The sequence below is a fragment of the Anser cygnoides genome, chromosome 12 (assembly GCF_040182565.1).
Source record: "Anser cygnoides isolate HZ-2024a breed goose chromosome 12, Taihu_goose_T2T_genome, whole genome shotgun sequence".
NCBI lineage: Eukaryota > Metazoa > Chordata > Aves > Anseriformes > Anatidae > Anser > Anser cygnoides.
Genome location: NC_089884.1, coordinates 21,289,220 through 21,311,500, shown reverse-complemented (window position 1 = coordinate 21,311,500; position 22,281 = coordinate 21,289,220). Strand labels below are relative to the sequence as shown.

General features: G+C 38.0%; 2 long non-coding RNA genes across 4 annotated transcripts in view; both read left to right on the top strand.

The window, feature by feature from the left end:
* LOC125183923 (uncharacterized) overlaps nucleotides 1-15,835 on the top strand; it is a 106,619-nt gene extending 90,784 nt beyond the window's left edge. For all 3 annotated transcript variants that reach the window (XR_010834371.1, XR_007166726.2, XR_010834370.1), the window contains 7 exons: nucleotides 3,711-3,842; nucleotides 4,178-4,222; nucleotides 7,624-7,757; nucleotides 8,983-9,025; nucleotides 12,775-12,892; nucleotides 14,586-14,883; nucleotides 15,047-15,835. This is a non-coding gene — a long non-coding RNA (uncharacterized lncRNA). The remainder of the gene's footprint in view (nucleotides 1-3,710; nucleotides 3,843-4,177; nucleotides 4,223-7,623; nucleotides 7,758-8,982; nucleotides 9,026-12,774; nucleotides 12,893-14,585; nucleotides 14,884-15,046) is intronic.
* Nucleotides 15,836-15,869: 34 nt separating this feature from the next.
* On the top strand, nucleotides 15,870-19,711 carry LOC136791768 (uncharacterized). The gene is made up of 3 exons (XR_010834372.1): nucleotides 15,870-16,637; nucleotides 18,632-18,799; nucleotides 19,245-19,711. It is a non-coding gene; the product is annotated as an uncharacterized lncRNA (long non-coding RNA).
* The last annotated feature ends 2,570 nt before the right edge of the window (nucleotides 19,712-22,281 follow it).

The following is a 22,281-nucleotide window of genomic DNA, read 5'->3' as shown; positions in this document are numbered from 1 at the left end:
CATACAAGTCCACACTAATGCTGGGAATAGGTGTCAACCTGTAAATACTGTACAATCACCGCTTTCCCTACTTCATTTAGAAACAGTTCTTATAGGAAGATGCCATATTTTACTTCAGATTTAACTTTCCAAAAGGTTTTTCATTTCCCTTTCTTTTCAATATATGTTTAAAATATCCTGTCTAGAAATTATCTGGTACTGCTTGTATTTCATTCTACTGAGCTATTGTTTTCATTTTGAGTCGTCTTTTCCTTTCTTTTGAAATAAGACCTAGACTAAATACCAAAATTCTCTCACTGCATATAATGGCTGAGTGCACTAAAGTATAAAAACCTTGATTTAAGTATTTTTGCATTCAAAGATCATAGGCAAGTGTTCATTTGAAGGTTCAGTAGCATTTTGAAATGAGAACATCATATATAAAGATGTCAGAGATGGAGCCTCCCACAGTGAGGTTGAAAGCAAAAGAAGAACAGAATGAATAGAAGAGTTTCTAGGTTCCAAGGAATTTTAACATCTCATTACTTTAGATTACTCTACATATAATTTTCAAATATTTTGTATTATAGACTTTGAATGTATTGGTTAAAATTACTTCATGCCTGACATCAATTTAGTCTTATTCATTATATCCCTTAAATAAAACCTTAAAAATAGCTGGTTTCAGTAAATGAGCAATTTTCTGATAGATGCAAATTCTTCAACATTTCCAGAGTGAACTTGCTGTAAATGAAAACAGAAAGACTAGGAGGTAGTAGTCCCTCAGCCTTTCTTTAGCTATCTAGGGTTATGTGAATTCAAGTGGTTATAGTTTACTGTATCTTATTGCATTCAAGATTTCCATAATCCTTCAATTAAAGATTTTACTACTTAGCTAAGCAATTGTGACTTACTTTATCAAGTGACAATCATTGTGATATTATCATTTGCTATAATCAGTGTTTGGACCGGTGTTTAATGTCTTTGGTAATCTAATGAACTGTGTGATAGAACTGTGGCTGCCTGAGGTTGTCCTGGTTTTTGAGCATGGGTGGACAAATCTCTGTAATCGATCTAGTAGCTATCTTGAGCTACGCACAGTAGTGAAATTGAGGTCACCAATGACATCATCAGCCATACACCATCTTGTCCCAAGGAGACTTTAAGAGCTGGTTCAATAGTGTCTGACTAACAGAGGTCTCGTTCTCCTACAGCGCAGATGGTTGAACAGGGAGGAGGTCATTAGAAATAACGGTCCTTTTGACACAGTGAGAAATTCAGTGTGTGGTGATACATGAGATATTTTGGTGTTGATATTAATCAGTCAGTTCACAAATATTAGGGAACGCATTGCTCTAGTTGGTCCTTCCAACTCACCATTTGATACCTCCCTGGCCTGCCTCAAATACAGCTAATTCACAGTGGCACTACTACAACAAACCATTCCTGTTCATGCAGAGATTTTTGCTGCATTTCTTTTTCTTTCATTTACTTGTAGAGAACAGACTTACTTTCTTGTTGGAGACAGGGGTTGGGTAGATGGGCCCTTTGTTTCCTCAGATAAAAGATGGGTGGAAAAAAAAAAAAAGATGAGGCTTCCTGCTCACTGGAAAACACTGCCACACCTCATCAACACCTGAGGAACTCTCCCTTTCAGGGGACTTACCCTGGGGAGAGGTGAATCACATAGCAAGGATGAGTGCCCAGGGCAGGCTGGCTGTGTTCTCCCTCCCAGCAGCCTCTGGCCAGTTGGGAATGTCTGTGCTCTGCAGTCGAAAGATGTGTGCTGGAACACATGGTAGCTCAGCAGCATGCCAAGCCCCTGATCATGCTCACCAGTGAAATGCAGAGATGGGAAAGAGAAGAATGTGAAGAAAATAGCTGAGGGAAGAGAGGAAGGAATGAGCTATTTAAAAGGAAACTCACTGAAAAAGCCTGACGGAAAGAAAAAAAAATGCAAAAGAGAAATGCAATCTGAAAAAGTGAGAACGGACTGAAATTGCTAATGAGTAGTTTAATCTCAGAGAGTCCCACAAAAAAACATGCCTTGGCACCTGAGAGCTGAGACAGTCACTCACAACAGTACAAACCTAATGTAAAAATGCAGCATTTCCAAAGTGGTAACATTTCAAAATCTTCTCCTGTCTTGTACAGTACTTTATTCCTCATCCTCTTCTACCAGCTTCTGAACATAGTTTTGCTTGCTTATTACAGGCAGGATTGCCAGTTCTTACAATTTTATCATGAACTTTGAGGTATTTGATGCTTTATTTAAAGCCTCAGCTCCTGTAAATGTGCAAATAATTTTTTAAAGATAAAACAAAACTTCTAGTTCTCATGATTGTGTTGGAAAGCTTGGGAGTGTGATCCCAAAAACATACCTTAAGACTTAATACCTCACAGTTCAGAAGCTATTATGAGAATATAAAGATCCCAAGTGTGCGGGGGATTTCTATTTCTAGTGTCTCATGTTTTTTTTTTTTTTTTTTTTTTTTTTTAAATCTCGTGGTTAGTATGCCAATTTTTAGGATTTGGGGAAATCCAGTTGATGATCTGTCGAAGTTTGGAGTGTGTACAAGAATGAAGGTTATGATTGTATTCTTACTACAGCTTCCTGCTTAGGAACTTCACAAAAAAAGTTTATTTGACATTTGAGAATCTTCAGCTGATTTCAGAAATGGAAAACACACAGATTTTTGCAGAAGTGTGAAAATGAGTAACAGAATCATCAGCCCTGATTGCATTTTTATACTGATTCTAAAAATAATTGTCTTTATTCTCTCTTTCTGACCAAACTTTTCTGTGTAACCAGGCACAAGTTCCTGGTTTTGGAGAGGGCAGGAACAGATCCCAGGTTTTCAGATTTGCCTTAAGCAAGCTATATTCTAGCCCTTTTCTTCATAAAGATAACTTTGAAAATCCTTACTAAAACCAACTGAGAAGGTTGAAAGCTTGCCTTGGATTTTTTTCCCCTAAAGCTTATTCGGAATTGTACAGCAGCCTCCTAGGATTGGGCTTTGGGGTCTGCAGGCTGCTCAAATCGAAGGCCAAATCCTCAGAGGTGCTGAGCAGCCCCAGCTTCAGTTTTGGCTCCTTGTTAGCAGTGGCTTCCAGCAACGTCTGTGTCTCCCAAAAGAGATCAAGACTTACTGGCTCTTTGAAACTCCCAACAGGCATTTGTTTAGGGGTGATGAATTTTTGTACTTAGCTTTCTCTTACAGTAGGATGTTTTCAACAGACTGCCTGGTGTGCAAGAGGGAAGATCTTTTAAACATTGCTAAAGAACCTTTACATGCAGCTAAATGTTATGAGGAATCAGGATCTTAGGCAGCCAGTTAAAGCATCCTGATTCCATTTCCAGTCTCAACTTGAAACTTGGTTTACTTGCTTGGGAAGGAAAGGCTTTTTGGGAACCCTTACCCTAAATTATTTCCCAGTTTGGAGTCTTCTCTCCAGCAATAAACAGTCTTACTTGAAGTGGTCGACTGTATGATCCAGCACCCCTCCCTCCCCCCACTCCCGTCCTTGTCACAATCACCTCTTGAAATGCTTTATTCATTACGTTTTCATTGTCTTGAATTTATGCACTGTGGAAAGTGGGCTCCTAACATTATGAATGTTGCTTTCAGTCTACTTGGCATGTCATTTTGCTGCCACAGACAGCACTTTCCCCACTCCCTCAGATATTTTCTTCTGGGAAGCTTGATTCCAGTTTCTGTTTTCTGTTCCAGGTCATATGAATATTCTCCATTTTATATTCCTGCCATTTAGTGAAATCTATAAAAGGCCGCCAAAGAGAATGAAAATACATAGTAACACAGAGCCATGAGAAACCTGTGATGTCTGATTCTGATCACGCACTGGTAAGAGCTGGCAGTAACTGGTGAGATCAACCATTACCTAAAAACATGTAACATGGATTGGTGAGTCAACATGCTACCTGCTACATAGAAGCATACATAGCCTACACCTGCATATAATGGGTGTGTGTGTAGGTAGCTATCAGTACCTGCAATTCAAGAAGTTTAATTAGAACCAAATTTTCTATAAAAGCCTTTTTCTGAAAAAAATCATATTTTACTAATGCAAAATCAAAGGTGTTCTGAATAGTAATATAATAATATATATTGGCTTTATGTAATGATTTTAGTGAACATATCAGAGTTTTCTGAGCTGAATCATTAACTCTGCTTTACAGATGAAAGCGTAAAGTTGAAATGAGCTGCCCAGGTTCATGCTGCAGGTAAGTGGTAGAGCTCAGAATAGTTTGGTGAACTGTATGCAGAACTCTTGGCTCCCTTGTACTGTTTGAAGATTTCTAAGACTTCATTTCTAAAGAGAAGGGGACATGAGAGGAAATGAAACCATATAAAGATAACTAGTCAGCCAACTCTTCCTTCTCAAAAGCACAAAATAAAAGTTCTATTAAATCCCAACAAACGCAGATGTCACCAATTAAGACCAGAAGTAGAAACAGGCAATTCATGCCTTTTGTTGTTGTTTTTTAACGTAGCTTTTCTATTGAAGCCATATACGTACATGTTACACAGGTCAGATTAATAATGCACATTTCCAACTTTTAGTGTTTCTTTTGTGATAACACCCTGTTCCGTGTTTGCTAAACAAAAACTTAAATACAAACAAAAATCAGAATACCAAATGACAAATCTCCAACACTAAGAAACTGAATAAACCAGAAAATCATATCCTATATCACCATTTCCGTTAATGGTGCTGTACATAAAGAAATAAACAAGCTAAGATGAATTTCCACTCTTTTCCAATTATATTTGACACTCTAGTGTTGTACTCTTTTCAAAATACTAGGAGAGGATTAGACCAATTTTTGTGTAAAATATTCATATGCGTATTTCATTTACTCCCTTGCAAATCTGAATAATCTGCTGTGTAAATTAGGAAAGCAGTATGCATGGGGATTTTCAGCTGTCCACCTTTGCCTGAAGAGAAGGGCCTGAATGCAGAAAGCAACCTAAAATGTTTCTGTGTTGTTTATTATGGTATTTGTAGGCTTCGGCTGTGGAGTGGAAGCTGGATGTTTGTTATAGACAAGTAGGCTCCATGTGCAGGGGGACAGAAAATGCTTTATGGGGTCCCAGAACTCCCTGGCTGCCTGGAGTCACCTGAAAGAGTGTGAGCCAAGCCAGGAAGGTGCAGAGGGATGTGTGGAAATGCGCCCTGCCAGGCTGCTGGTCCAACAGGAAAAGTATGTGGGGTGTGTGCATGTGTGTGATTTTTCTGCCCAATTTGTCCCAATTCGTAGTTGGGGAGAGCCAGTCTCTCTTCACAGCAACAGCCTGAGACTTAGGTTAGACTTAGTGTGTTCTGAAACTGTACCCTTATGCTTCAAATGCATGATTCTCTTACAACAGTGTAGATCTGATTGAGCTCCATTAAAGTAAATTATGTAAATCCGGTCTTGGGGAAAGGAGAATAGTTCCTGGCATTCAAACATAATGAAACACACATATACACCACATGTGTGTGCTGGCATTAAACTTTCATTTACAGATTCTACCCCTGGTTTATGGAAATATTCATTCAGGTTCATCCCTCCTGTAAAAAAATAAATAAATAAAACCTGGGACTGATTATAGTTTTGCATCAAAATCATGTGAAACTTGTGGGTTTGTCAGGAGTCCAGAGGAAACGTGGGAGTTTCTTGTTGAGATTTTCAGTTCACTTGAACTCGAAACTCAGAATGCAACTTGAAGGGGAGAATGAACACACACAGATCAAGAAGAAGGAATATGTTCAAACAAACCCTCACAAAATGCAGCTCCCAACAGTTTTACACTGAATCCTCACTCAAAAATAAATAAATAAATAAATAAAAATAAATGCAAAAACATTTCTCTCTCTTAAAAGTCTTACTCTTAACGCTACTGAAAATCTGTTTCCACTATGGACAGTGCCATTTGCTAAAAAAAGAAAATGCAAAATATTTTGCTCAACAAAATGTCCCTATAACATCACTAAAAGCAGAGGGAAAAGTATGTTTTAATTAATTTATAAACAAAAGATTATTTCCTGCACTGCCAGCAAAAATCCTGTTTGCTGACAAGGTTCTGGCTTCAAACATTATCAGCAAATGGCAGGATGAGTCCTTTTATGTAAATGAACTCATTATTATTAATTTCTGCTGGTGCTGAACGATTTATGAACTGCTTTTCAAATATGGAAAAGTGGTTCATGAATCAGGGGGAAAAAATGTTCAAAAAGTCCTGGGTTGATAAATAACAGTACTCATTCATGAATCCTGCCCATGGTGTCTTTTATCTTCAGTAGGGAGAAGATCAAAATGATAAAATAGTAATGTGCCAACAAAAAAGGATTGAATGGGCAGAGACTTGTAATATTGTCCTCTCCAAGCCTTAATGGGCAGGGATGAATGGCAACAGACTATCCTTCACTACCAGGCAGCTATGTACTATGATTCTCCCAAGGTGAAAATGCCCTTTTTTCATACACACCACACAAAGCCAGAGTGTGAAGGAGCTGCTGAGCAGAATCCCACTTGCCCCCTGCCTTCACAAACATACGCAAGCTGTGGTTGTGTGATGGTGCCTTTCCATCATAGCTGCTTTTCAAGGAATACAAGTCTACTATGTGCAGACATTGTAACTGCAAAACTCCATGGGTACCTCTCCAGCAGCCTCATGCTTCCCCCCATGTCTCTTACACCTCATTACTGCTAGTCATCCTGGAACCGGCATGTTACCTAGTTCTCCTCTACCAGGGAGTACAGAACCCATTTGATTTTAAAGGCTCTTATTTTAAGACGAACAGTTACTCTAGAGATGAAAAGTGTTTCCTAAAAAGTGAGAAATCTGGCAGCTGTTCACCTTACCCCTACTCTCAAAGCATGCCACTAGCCCTGAACAGGACAGCATCTTCAGGACAGCGTAGTATATACAACTAAATTTGCATCATGCCTTGTTTAATGAAGACACTGCTTTTCATCCGTATTTGAAGGAATCAGGCTGAAACATAAAATAATGTAAGTACCAGGAATGAACTGTGGCCATAGAAGTGTTTTTTTCTCTCTTAGGAAATTCTCTGATGTGCAAGTAGTCACAAAGAACTGGGTCAAATTTATCACCTATGTAATTTCATTAAAATCATAGAAGTTGTGCCCAGAAAGAGTTTAGACCATTATTATTTCAATGCTAAATATAGGACAAGTCTATAAAAATGAAGTAGAGAGAGTGATAAAAATCTGTTCCCTAATTAGTTTTCCTTTCTACAGTTTTGATGTAGGAAGAAACTACAACTGCATATTGTGATTATTTGCTCTTAAATAGCATTGCTCATTTAAGAACTTGAAAAACCTTTCAGGTATTAGTCAATTAAAGCTCACAACATCATGTGAGGTATGAGGAATTGCATTAACACTAAAGGCGAGGAAAATGAAGCAAGGATAAATTTACTTGCACAAGGCCATGGAAAGAACCTGGCAGACTCAGTAGTCAACCCAGAAGAATTGTTGACTTTTCCTACTGCAACCAATAGCTAAAGTATCTTTCAACAGAGGAAAATAAAATAACAGAATAGTCGCTGTTTCTTAAACTTATGTATATTGCAAATTAATATTTTGACAATTTTCTTTATTTCATCTTGCCACAGGACAAAATCTTATGCTTCTGTGTCTAGCAGTGAAGTTTTAACCTCCTCAATATACATCTTTGAACAATATATATTTTTCTGTCTACTAAAGACATAATGGCTGCTCCTTTTATGGGAAACCAGGATTTAATCCAGTAAGTCTCTGAGAATCAATATTCTTGTGAAATGACACCATGTTGAAGTTATTTTATGTTATGTTGATGGTTAGCTAATTTTGTAATGGAGACATTTCTTGTAGAAGCAGACATAGTATAATTTAGTGGTAAAAACGTCAATCACAAGGGGTTGAACACTTATGTCAGGGCAGGAAGAGGGCAGATTTATTGATAGAAATGTATCTATATACTCTTTGTGGCACTTTGACCTGAAATATCCATTTTGGTTATAATTTTGTTTTGTGAAAATGACATCAACTGCAGTCACTAATGCAAAAATGACACTGGAATGCTTTGTTCCACAGGCCTGATTTAAAAGTCTTGCTGCTGTTTGTTATAGTAACAGCTTCTCAATAGCAAGCAAATTAAGGTACTCATTTAACTGCTCTTTTATTCTGTTTGTAGGATTTTGTAATAGATGACAGCCTCGGAAAAAAAAAAAAAAGGAAAAAAAGTGTTATTTTTTCTACTATTTAAAATTGTTTAAATGGTGAATATATAGCACGTCATTATGACATTGAGGTAACCAAGAGAAGGAGGCATGGTGCTCTGGATAATAGTACACGAGGATGTATTCCTGTGTGGCTTTTCTTCCTAATGCCATTTAACCACCCACCCAAAGCCATAAAAAATAACAATAAGGATGGGTAGGAGAGGATGGAATAAACTAAGTACAGAGGCTGAAAAAGAGTAAGTGACAAGGGAGGAGACAAAGAAAGAAAAACATCCAGAAACAGGGAACATAGGAATATCTCATTTGTGACTTCAACTGTTTTTACAAAAAATACAAAATCCTCTTCAACTCACTGAACTTTCATATTATTATTCCAGATTTACAATGGTGTAACTAAAAACAGCATATGGTCTCCCCTCAGCTGGAGGAATAGGAAAAAGTTCATTAGGAACAATATGCATTTTACAGAGGATCTGTACTGCAATATGAAATACTTCGTATTAGTATTATGGTTAGTCCCTATTTTCTGCTGTGTTATCATTACCCAGAAGAGTGCCTTAATATCATGACTCCTCAATTTCTAAAGGCTTAATTCATCTCTGGGCTAGTATTTTAAGTTTGCATTTTACTTAAGGTGACTCTTCCATGCTCGAAGGTTTAATTTAGTGTAAATAACATTCACCTTTTTTCACTGAGACATACAAAATTCGTAATCTGTTTCATAAGTCTTAATTCTTGGCTTCTTTTCAGGCAAACAGATAGAATCAGAGACCATCCAATGTCCTGCTCTGTGGTGAGTCACAATGCTTTTCTCACTTAAATATAGAAACCATTTAGATTCTGGGTAGATTACAACTTTCCAGAAGCACTAAAAGTGGGAATTTGGCCTGTATTTTAAGGGCAAGATCCACAAAGACATTTCTTTTGAGTGATAATCAAGGCTTTCTATAAACTTGATTGATTGAAACAGTCCTCAGATAACTAAAGAGAGAGAATGTCACTAAAGAGCGTAGAACACTGCTCACCTGATGATGGCATGATAACTTAACACGGCACTAGTACAATGGTATATTGTTTGCACACTATCAAGCACAGCTCGACAGCTTATCCAAAGGTTGCCTATCATACATCTTCATGTGGACTGGGAGCTGGTAGCTCGGGAAGTAGCTGATCCTCCCAAAAGTTAGGACTGCTCATTAACAGCGGTCATAATGTAGCCATGGGCATTGATTTACAAACTGGAGAAGAATGAAAACAGTTGTAAGACTGAAATTTAGCTCATTTTCACATTGTGCCAATCAGATCATGCATAGTTATTACATTCCTCAGAGGAATGCTGACTGGCAGGAAGATTAGAAGAAAATCATTCTTAAAATAAGAAAAATGACACTATTGGGTTTTTATTCTTTAGATAAATGTGTATATATATGTATATATATAAAGTAGAATTTTGTTGTTTTTTTTTCCTAAACCTAGACATTTTAGTTCTGTCCATTTGCATAGGTATTATCTCTATCGTATTTATTCACACTGCTCATAAAAAAAGCACATCACAAAAGTGCCTGCAAAATAAAACTCCAATGAGAAGGGACCCATCAAGTTTAAATGGAGGTCTATATTGTGGTGTTATGAGACAGAGGCTCGCACATTTGCAGCTCCCATGGCAGAAAGTGAAACTCTGAACAATTAAAGCAGCACAGACATCCTGCCCTAAAGGGCTGTAAGTATTTAAAAAAGCAGCCATGACCTCTCTTTACTGGGCCTGTTTTCTATTTAATTTACAGTCTTTATTAGCCAACAAGATCTTGGCTGGATCTTAGTCGAAGTGATGAATATACAAGCATTTTGATCTACAATTTAGGGAACTTCAAAGTATTCTTTACTTTATGATCATTTGTAATCAAGGTCAGAGCTCTGGCAGTAATTTAGATACCACCTAAACATACTTAAAATATATAAATTGCTTTGCAGTAGCATATGTACTGTCCTTTCTATTTTTATTCAGAGTAAGGTTGGAGTGGTCAGGCTCTCAAAAAGCTACTCCTACAACCATGTGTAAGCAGCTCCATACCTGTTTCTCTTATGCAGTTACCACAGTGGCACACAAAAATGGTGCATACATGTATGATAAACAAAAATGAGCTGTTTTCATTGATTTGTTTATTGATATATGAGCTTGGGAGAGTAGTAATACAAATGATTAGTGTTATGAAAAAAAAGCTTTAAAACCTTTGAAGAGAAGAGTCTGTTCTTTTTGACACCTGTTTTTCTCACTTTGCCACATACTTTGCTAATGCACAAAATGTTTTCAGCTTTGTCACATATAAGCCATTTCAGAATCATTTTCCTTTTCAGGTACAGGGAATCTCTTTTATGCCAGCAGGATCTTGCAAAACAAAAACCTGAAGTGTGACCGCTATATTAGCACGATTATCTCAAGTTCTAGGCCCACTTCTATGTAGATGTGATGTCTTTCTACATTTTTCTCTCTAGATTTGTGCTTGCTAAGACAAACCTTCTGATTCCTGTGCTTTATGTCTACAGCCCAACTTTTTCACCAGCAAAGCTCAATCATTCATTCAAACCCCAGCAATGAATCTCAGTTACTTTGGCCTTGGCGAATGGATACCTTCTTGCCCATTCACTCTGACACTGCTGCAGGGGTGCATATTTAAATTTAATATTGTACCATCTTCTGCTTCTACCATGTACTCTTTCATTGTCTCCTTCCTTCACCGTGCAGCTAAAAACATCCTATAGACATTTAAGGCCCATCATAGGCTCTCCTCAGCCTGTCTCTGTCACATCCAGGAGGTATTGGCAGATCAAAGTGCATCCACCATTCACACTGGATTTCACCACCCATTTCTTAAATTTTGAACCATTCTGTTTTCTTCTGGGAGTGTCCATGCCCATAAAAATCTGCCAAGTTACTTCACTTGCCCTTCTTCACATCCTCCCTTAAAACTCTCCTCTGCTGTGACACCTTAAAAAAAATGATAGCGGTTAAGCAGCTGATGTGCTGTGACTGCATAGTGATCATAATTATCTCCCAGTTACCTTGTCATTTCTGCCCCTCTCCCCATCTGTTTGCTGTCTTTTGTCTTTTGCTTAGATTAAAGACTCTTTGGGGTAGGGACCATGCCTGTGTTTCCTATGTACTTGGATACCATCCTACACAAAGAATCTTGGGTCCTAGTCACTGCTGCGGTGCACGTAAATAAGAATTACTGTTTCTAAAGCAAAATCTTCTACATTTTTTTCTATGCATAAATTATGGCCACATCCTGTAATCTATTTTTCAGGCTAAACAGTTGACTTCAATGGGAGTTGAGCCAGGGCAGGAGCTGGCCTATAATCTTTATTCAAAACAGGCAACATACCATATTGTTAATCACCTTCAACAGAGATGATCATGTTCAGTGATGCAATCCTACCTGCAGATAAATTAACTACCTTCCCAGAAACCTTACGACTTCACTCATTTACACCAGGACAGGCTGCTTTTATGAAGCTCTTGTTCTGCCAGGGGTAACAAGACTGCAGTGGCTCTCTGGCCATATTTCCTTCATGTTGATTGCCTGGAGGCTGGCAAAAGGGCAGTTAATAACCAGCAGTCACTTGTATGCTACCCTGTGCTTGCCCAAGAGGTCTAGAGGTAGCTGTTACTTCCCATTCAGAGCTCTTTTCTCAATGGAGTAACACAACACAGTTTTCTGGGGGCTGCAGTTTTGAGTTTTATTCAGAATTTTGTTAATATCCTCAAATATAGCTTTATCCATCTTGCAACCATATCCCTAAGCTGCTGGTTATAATTCACCAGAGTCTTGGAGAAGCAATGAGTTTGGCCAAGAATTCAGCTGGGGAAGAATCTGAAGCTATCTGAGTCTCTGAATCATAGCTGTTGGTGGGAGAGGTGCTTACAGAGGGCACTGTCTCCTGCACTGTTCCTTGAGGAACGACAGCTGTCTGCTTCTTCCCATGTAACTTGGAAGAGCTGCAAAGAAAAGGAAAGTCAAAGCCAAAAATAAAAACTTGCGCAAAAGCAACGAGTAAAAACTGCCAGATTCAAGGAGCTGTTGTACTACTGGAGGTGAGCCAAAAATCTGTGGAAGTCCCCTGTTAATGCAAAGGCTTGGTTGTAATTGCTACCACCCCGCACACACACTCCTTCCTTCCCCAGGTGAAACTTCTCTTGGACGTATAAGACAGACCAGAAAAAATGCACATGCTTTTCCCAGAGTTGTAATGTTTGCTTTATAGCCTTTCTGCCTGATAGTATTTTTTTTTCCTTTTCTCCTGAAAAGTGTGGTGCTTCCTAAATTGTTGATGTCTGAGACAGGTCCCTAATATACTCAGTAAATCCACTCTGTATATGCTTACTTTTTACTCAATTATTAGTTTAGCCAGGGGGTAATCTTAACTGTTCATAGCTCAGGTTGCTTTCCACTTTCTGCAAGTATTTAGGTCATCAGGTGCTGGTCTGTAAATAAACCATGCAGGTAAGACCAAATGTTAAATCTCCAGGTCTGTGTTACACAGGGAGGAACACCAGAAGGACAAGAATCTCCTTGCTGCAGACTGTATGACAACTACTGACTTTCAAGCACTAGGAAGAAACCTTCTGAAGCATTTTCTGTTTGCCACCGTCAGAAACAAGGTGCTGAATTAGAAGCACAGGTGATCCTGGTCTGATTCAAAACCCCCTGTATTTCCATGGGCATAATAAAAGTGTTTATAGCTGTGTAGCAAAATTGTCCCAGTTGTATAAACATATATATATATATGGTATAATACATAATGAAACAGAAATAAATTCTACGTTCCTTCCTAACCTTTAAAAAAAAAAAAAGACGTAGCATGTTTATTTAGAGAATATCCTTTTTTTCCTTTTTATTTTCTTTTCTTTTTTTTTTTCCCTAAGGGACATAGCAAATTTATAACTGTATATTGAATTCATTGTTTATTATATTCCCAATAATGTGCCTCTGTACACATATGTTCTGGGGCTTTAATCAACTATTTCTATGTTATTGGGGAAAAAGTTACCTAAATATTTTGAATGGAATACTATAGTATATCGGAAAATTGCCTGTGCTTCCCTATCTGAGAAAAGTGTGCAGTACTGAGCAGATAAAGCAAAACATCACACTTATTTTAGATAATCAAGTGCCTAATTATACAAAAGTGATGTGAGAGGGCTATACAGAATCTGACCCAGAACTGTAACTAGAAAATAATAATATTATCCTAATTAAAATCCATATAAAAATTTGTTATCCACTCTCAAATCCCTGACAAACTTGTATGATTCAAATAATCACAAGATTTGCAGACTAAAGATTTAGTAAAAGTTTCATAGAAAAACAAGATCCCTAATGAATTCTTATTGTTTTTTAATATTGTGCCTCTTCTACAACAATGATGGCTTTTGGGGACTCTTGCTCACTTATGGGACATGTGGGTCATTTGAAAACTTAAATATTCATTATGAGATGTGCTGGAACTGGATGTGCAATATGTTTGGTTGAAAACTAAATTTTATGTAAATTCTACAGTGATGTTTTCTGGCTCAGTTAGAATCCATTCTACTGTTTATCTTTCTACTAATAATGGTCTCTTGGGCTTCTTTTCAAGCCTATCTGTATACTCATTTTTTTTTCCTCTTAAAATGAAAGATGAAGATCCAAAGAAAGCAATTTTTAAAGATAGAAATAGAAAAACAAGGTAAAAGGAATTAGCAATGCAATCTCTGCATATATTATGTGAAAATCTTCTGCAAAATTGCAGCTTGGAGTTTTATTCCAAGGACATTAACCATTTCTTGTTTGAACAGCATTGCTGCTCTGGTTCTCCATATTTTAAAAACCTTTGGATCTGCTTTTGCTCTCTATTTCTGAATGTTTTTGTAATATTTATTAAAATATTCCTTCTACAGAGTAGTAAATCTAGTTCTCTGGAAGAGATAAAATCTGTGGCATAGCTCTGAAATGAGAATTAACCTTGATTACTACAGTAATTTACTAATCAAAACTGGAGACCTGCTAATCAAGCCTGAATTACCAGCTGCTTGATTTTTATAGTGACATAACCAAAACTGAACATTTGGTAAACAAGAGTCTTATTTATGAGGGGGAAAAATTGGCATATGGCCATATTTATCTTAATATATTTATCACTATATTGTGATTTCCTTATCTGCCAATGTGGGCATCTCCCTCCTTACTTAGCTCATCCACCTTACCCCGCCAGGACGAACACTGAATTTTAGATTACCCCAGAAGTGGGGTCAGAATAGGCAACCTCACATTTCAAGAGAGGTTTTATGGTCTGCCTGTTGTTTTTGGACCCAGGGAGGAGACTGATCTTTTGCAACTGCCTTACGCTGAAGAGTTGGTTAAAAAGCACCTTGGAATAAAGGAAGCAGAAAACTGAAAACAGAACCGAGAGGAATGGAGAGCTGCCAGTAAGCAGACAGCTGGGAAAAGCTGCAAGAGGAAATGGCAAAGAGCATCCATGCGGCACTGGTGAGCCCAGGGCTGGAGGGGGTGCGGACAGCCCTGGAGAAGCAGGACAGCAGGGAGAAAACCCAGGGGAAATGGTGGGAGTGAATCACTGAGGGCCTCACGGAGGAAGCCAGCGACCACTCCTGTGAGTAAGCGCATAGTTTGTATAAATGGACAATGTGCCTATTATTATAGCCTATATGATGCACCTGGGATTGTTAAAGTATTTGTCTGGTTTCCATAAGTGCAACTAATTTCATGTTTTTATTTTTATTTTTTTCAGTCTGATTTCTGTTCATTTTTTTCAGCTCCCAGATGGCATCCTGTATCCACTGACACAGAAAATAATTTCCCAGGATTTTCTTTAATGAATGACCTATTATGAACAAGCTGGAAAAACCCATACTATACGATTCTTCCACAGAAAAACTGATAATTAATATAAATGGAAATAAGCCCCAAAATAGGAATCCTTTTTGTTGCTTAAACTGCACATGGTATTTCATTGTGGTGGCTTGTGCATTTAAAAAAAATGCTGTCCAAATGATACTGTCATGGGTAATTGTACTATTAAAAAGACAAAGAATAGAAACACAAAAATATTATTTCTAGTATAATGTTTACTGCATAAAATTCTGTTAGTCAGGTTCTTTCCCATCCCCTGGACGTTACTTTACACCTAATCCTTCATTCTTTCAATTCTTAGCATAGAAAATTAATGTTAAAGCTACTGCTGCTTCCATTTATTTTTTTTTTCACCGCCTCGTCTAAAAAGCCTGAAATACTATTTTCCCTTTACGTCTTGAGGGTACTTGTGCCTAATAGGAATGAAGAAACATAGGGACGAGTTTAAATGTGTTGACTGGTCTATAGCATATTTAGACCTTGAAGAACATGTGTGTAGTGACTATGTTTAAATGTGACCCTCGTGTGCAGCCTGCAAAGCCCTACAGCTCTCCGGCAGCAAGTGCAGTCCAATCACGTCATGCAGCAATTAGAGCAGCACACTTAGCTACTTGGATCAACTGACATTTCTTCAGAGTGGTTTTAAATATCAGGAAAATGTGAGCAACTATAAGCTAAAACAGAGAGTGCTATTCCTGATATTGTGTTCTCTTGGAAGGAGGGACATCCATGAGGATAAAGAGTCCAGATTTTAGGGATGGATCCTGTAAGTACACTCAGGAGGCAACAACTTCTGACATCTGGAAGGCCAAAGAAATAACAGTGGAGTAAGTGGCTTAGACAGAGTTAAGCAAGAGAGGATATTCCACCCCCAAGCTGGCATAGTAGCCTGCTCCACTCCATTTCATGTCTCTGCTTCTCTCTGAAGTCATGTCCCTAAATCCAGAAATTTTGCATTAGACATGCTCGGTATTGTCAGTATTACATGTTCAGGATAACTTTTGCACCCTGTCAGAGCTTCGGAAGCACAACAAATTCATCTGGAAATTTGGATCGTTTCAGACTGCACTGTACTAGGGACACAACAGGAGCTCTGCAGGGAGAAGTAGAGATGAAGTCACTGAGGAGGGAGCACTTGCACAGAGGGATTGATTGCTATTGAGGAAGGCCAGAAAAAAAAGTTAAAAACAGCAACAAAGGGAGCGGCAGAAAAGGTGGGAAGAGGAAGTAAAATGGCAAGTGGAAGTGGCACCATAATGTTCTACTGTCTCTAAAGCAAAGAAAAATTATTAATTTATTCATTTTCAGCCAAAGGAAAAAAAAAGAACACTAAGACATAAAAAGAGACAGAAAGTAGAACGGGAATTAGAACATGTGAAGAAAAAGGGCAGCAAAGGAAGAGGAGATTAAGAGAGTGGTGAAACAAGTGCTGGACGTAAAGGAGTTGGTGGGGGAGGAGGCAACACAGAGAGGTCTGATGTACAGGGCTTTTAGGTAAGTGAATTTTATTAGTATATGTCATTTCCTACTTTTTATTGCATTTCTCTGGCAACCATCCAGCAGTTCCATAACCTATGGGTGGGTTCCATAACCTGTGGGAGGTGGCTGTGAGGTCAAAATGGTAGTTTTTGGCAGAATATTGACATGACTTGAGTCAGGCCATTACTTGTGGTTGTCATTAGACAAATAGTGAAAATGGGTTAATGGGGCAGGTGAATGAATCCTACAGGCTAGAGGAGGTTCAGTTTTCAAAACCTGACTCATGCAGAAAGGCCCAACTGACTCAGTGCAGTGAAAGCGATGGTGAGCAATGGTTTCGGCACTGCAGGGGCCACAGGGACCTATTTAGAAGACAGTTCTCAGCTGTCAGATATACTTTAGCCTCTGTGCAGACTTAGGAAGGTGGACACTGGATACGTTTCTGTATAGTTAACTTCTCTTTATGTAACCATGGGATCCTGAAACACAGCCATGTGGCAAAACATGACTTACATGGAAAATGTCCTGAATTCTGAATTTTCATCTTTTCTGGGTGCCAGTGTTTCTTTTTGCCCTTTGTATTGCTCTTTGCAGTTTTTTGTTTGTGTTTTTGTTTGTTCATTTTCTTCTAACATTCTTGTCTTGAACTTATAAGGGAAAAATCTCTAAAGCATAAGGTGACAAATAAAATGAGTTAAGATTTTTGAAATCTTTAGAACAATTGCTGCCATCCTGAGTCATGCAAGCTATCCACATAGACCAGTGTCTCCTCTCTGAGAGTGATGGATTTTGCTTGCATGATTTCATGTAATCCCTTTTATGGTCCATTTACACTTTTGACCTCCACACCATCCTATGGCCATGGTTTCATAATTTCATTAGGCACTGTGAGGATTAAATGTTTCTTTTGTTTGTTTTAAGACTAATGCCTGATCATGTAATTGGGACTGCTAGTCCTTGCATTTGTGAGAGCCATTGAATAATTGTTCAGTATGTCAGAAATAAGGTTTTTGAAATTAAAAAGCTCTCTTGCAATTTTAAAGTTTTATGATCAGGTAAGCTTCTCCTCCTCTTGTGAGTCCTTCCATGAAAAAAAAAGAAAAAATTGGAAACGAGTTAGAAATTGGAAAAGGAAAAACATTGTCTTCAACAGTGGGTCACAACTCCAAATTCAGCCTGATGAACCTAGAATCGACTATAGGAAAAGTAGATTTATGGTGTTCCTACTATGCAGATAAGTAGCTTTAGTCTTAGTTTGTAGCTCCTGCCTGGTTCCCTTCTCATGTCACATCACAGTGCTATTGTCAGTTCCATAGGATGTGAGAGAGTCTTTTTATAATGTCATGATCTATGGCACAACCATTAAATTATAATTATAGCAATGGAAGGAAGAGGGAATGGCTTGGCAATCTATTTTTTTTAAAAAAGGGGAGGTGACTTTGAACAAGACAGCTGAGTGTGGGCACAAAGCAATATCCAATGGAGTATACTAGGGTGTGAACTTTCTCAGAAACTTTGGTACTTGCTATGTTCACATGCCAACTTCCCAGTATCTGATGGAAATATTATTGTTTCTCTTCCACTGGCATCTAAGCTATCTTACATCTGCTGTTAGGTGAAAGCAAGTATATGGATGTTGCTGGGGGCTGCTGACGTGCTGCTTGCTTGCAGCTTGCTTTGACCCATGGCAATATGCTTGTATACCTACACTTCTGGTTTCTTGGCCTCTTTGGTGCGCGGCAGAGAAGGGGCCAATAAATGTATTGGATTATATGGCACAACACAGGAAAGGTGGCCCTGAGGGAGTTGGTGAACCAGTCCTGTAAGCAGAATCTGGTGCTGAAGGGTCTGTTCTTTCCTCCAGGCTACCTTCTCTCAGCCTGCACAGGGCAGGAGGGCTAAGAGAGGCGATGCAAGGCAGAGCCAGTGTTTCCATTTCTCTGCAGATGGTAGTTATCCACATCTCTGCGCAGCCTTTCCCCGTGCTGTGTTGTTTTGTTTCATTCCAGTCAGGTTGCTTTACAAAGAGACAAACAACAGATTCCAGGATAAAATCACAACTGTTCTGAAAAAGCATTGTGTGTGGTGGTATTTGGAGCAGCAGTGAGAAGCTAAAAAAGAGGTTGACCCTAACTCAAGAATCAAAATTAATGTAGGAGAATTTAATGCAACACAAGGTATGGTGGAACAAAGGCTATTGGGGGGGGTCTCATTTGTATTCAATTACAGCAATCAGTATACAGCACATAAAAAGAAACAGCAGTGTAATAGTTTTCACTGAATTGTATGAAGAAACAGGTAACTAACAAATATCACAAAACATGTCGCAAATCAATTGTATTGAAAATATATTAGGTTTCTTTAAAAAAAAAGATCAGAAAAGGAAGCAGCACAAGCAGGAGGAAAGACAGCACACAAAGATTTACTTCTGAGTGCTACAAAATATTGAACTAAAAATAACATTAAAGATGAAATTTGCAATGAATCTCAAGCTGCTAAATTCCCAAAGGCTGGGTCTGCCAAAAGCTCTGTTGGTTTCCTCTGTTCTTTTCTGTCTTTATTTAAATATTTTATACAGTTGTCTATGTTCATGTGTAGTGCGAACTGTCATTTATATTTCAGTCCACTCTAAAATGGATCTTAGACTATCTCAAGCTGTGCACTGCAGTGAGTTGTTTTGAACTGAGAGGTAAGTTGAAGTGGTAAGGACAAATGAAGACTGATATTTAATGTAGTTTTTGTGTACTTATATTTTGCTGTCATGTATTTTCTCTTAAAACTGATTTGTAATTTTATGGGTTTTGTGACATTATGATAAGATGTGATGTGAGTATGGTTTCCATTTAGCAAATACATTGATGTGTTTTTGAGTCAGAGTGGTTGACTGTGGGAATTCTGACTTTGGGGTTTCATGTTTAGCAATAACAACATGCAAGTTTAGATCTGCAGTCTTGAATGCTCCTTAGTGTTCTTTGGACTTGCCAAGGTAAACTTTTTAAAACAAACCAGTCTTAAGCTTATTCCAGGTCCACTTCTGTGATAGGCCCACAAAATGTTAAATATCCCATGTCTCCACTGTCTTAGGAATACAGGGCACATCTTACCTAAGAAAATTAGGACTTACCATGGAGCTGGGTTCATCACCTTGCAATAGATTCTCCCACCCATCTGGTGTTGTGGGACAAAGCAAAGAGCCCTTTTATATCCCCTATAAAGATGAATTGCAGCACTCGTGGTGGCTGGAGCACAGAGAAAACTTCCTAATTGCTCCCGACAGGGTGGAAGACACCCAAGTTGGGTCTGGAGGGGGCACTGCAGGCAGAGCCAAGCCCCCACACTCATGCTGTCAGCAGTGAGCAGGGTGATGATACTGATGGCAGAAACACATACAATGCTCCGATCCTGAAAGCAGAAAGTGTTCCCTGAAGGGGTGGTGCTGCTGTATCCTGACCTTAAGAGAGTCCTGTTGCTGATACACACCACTATCTATTATATTAGGTAAGAAATGTTGAGCTATATTAAAGTGGACTTCCGCATTGTTTTTACACTAGCATCAGGAAGAACAACATTTGTAGTATTGAACTCCATTTCATCGGTTCCTATAAAATTAAACAAAAAGAGAATTCTTAAGAAACGATGATGCTTTCTTGCTTCTGATCAGTAAGTCATAAAGAATAAAAATTTGAAATAATAGCTATTAGATTAGGATGTCCAAGAAGCTTTTACTACTTGGAAGCTTTGACTATTAAAGAATTGATAAATTGCCACTGAAATACAAGCAGCTCTGCAATATGATAGATCAAAGTTCATTTTTTCCCTAATGCAGAGTTAAGATGAGCAGGCTTACTTTTTGCCCATCTTTGCAGATCAAAAACATTCCTTTCTTTTTATTTGAGTGATCAGTTTACTAGAAGAGCCCAATGTATATGTTGTGACTGTAGTAAAATTCTTACTCACAAGACTTTAAGCAGTAATACAGCATGTTGGCGTTATGCAAACCTCAATACATCTCAGCACTGCTGTCCAAAGTATATAGTATGTCTCCTCCACATAATACAGATACAAAGGTAATTAATTACATTTCATAGAGCAGTATTTCTTAAAACATTCTGACCACATTATTAAAAAGTTAACTCTTTTAAGTAATGCTTCTGCACAGTGCTAGCAGAAAGACTTCAGAATGCTGTAGTTTAGTGGACTGTATTCCATAGAACGTATTCAGATTACTAAAATGTAAATCTTGGAAAGACACTTTATAAACTCCTGGCTTCTTAGAAATAAGTTGATTGCATGTCAGTGTAGGTGTAAGAGTTTTTCATGTTTGCATAGACTTTTTTGTGTAATAAATACTTATTTTATAAGCAAGTATTTATCCACTCTGTAATAATTCTTATTTTCTAAAAACCTTTTCAATTAAATAATACTAAAATATGCAATGAACATGCAATGTTAAACACATACAGGGGAAGAAAATATTATCATATCCTTCAGAAAATATTTCTAAACGGTGTGATTCCCATCACACTAACCTACAGATAAATTGTGCAAAAGCTACCATTGAGAACAAGGTCTTGTACATCTGGATCATTGGGTAAATATTGTCTGCCAGTAGAGCTGGAGGAGAGACATTTCCATTTTTAAAATCAGTTCTGTAAAGAAAATCTTTATGTGGGTGTCCGCACATAAAGTACTGCTGATCTTAGGGCAGACACATTGTGTATACACTGTCACAGTAGCCTTTGTTTAAAGAGGAAGAAAATCCCACAGGTGGCCCTGTGAAAGGTTCAGTCTTGCAAAATGCTGTGCAGTCTGATCCAGCAGAACACTTAAGCGCATACTTAATTTTAAGCTTAAGGGACAATATCTAAGTTAAATATATACTTCGCTAAATGGTTCAGGATCAAATACATATATTCCTGAAAGAGGTATATAGAGTATGAAAATAAATTTACATACATGGATGCCCCATCTCCGGAGGTGTTCAAGACCAGGTTGGATGAGGCCTTGGGCAATCTGGTCCAGTGGGTGGCAGGGGGTTGGAACTGGATGATCTTTATGGTCCCTTCCAACCCAAGCCATTCTATGGTTCTATGAAATTTTGTGGAAAAGCATGTGTAGGTAGCTGGATAGGTAATTTGGGAAGCCTTTGATTTCAGTTCAATGAATACTTTCATTTACAGTATTTTGTTTCACATTAATCCTTCAGTAGTCTCCCACAGTTGTTTCTGGCCATGAAATTTTCATCTGCACAGTGTCTTTGAAACTTAAAGATTTACAGTCTCAAAGCCTGATTTGTCTCATCTTGACATTGATGACAGAAATCCCAATTTTGCTTTTGAAAGGTATGATTGGACCAGCTAACATTTATTTCACCCTTGCAGAAGGACATACTGCTTATTTTATAAAGTATGCAAAAATAAGTTGAAGAGACTTTATGAACATTGCACAGTAAGTTAGCAGCACAAAATCATAGAACCAAAGATTCCTTACCCTCGCTCCCTTCCTTTATACTATACTGTTGATAACGTGTGTCTGTATTTCCATAGCAATATTATTCTGGCACATGATAATGCAATAGTTTTGAAATATGCATTTCATGTGATGTGTGAAAACACAAAATCTATAAATGTGCAACATACATGGATAGAAGAATTCTTAT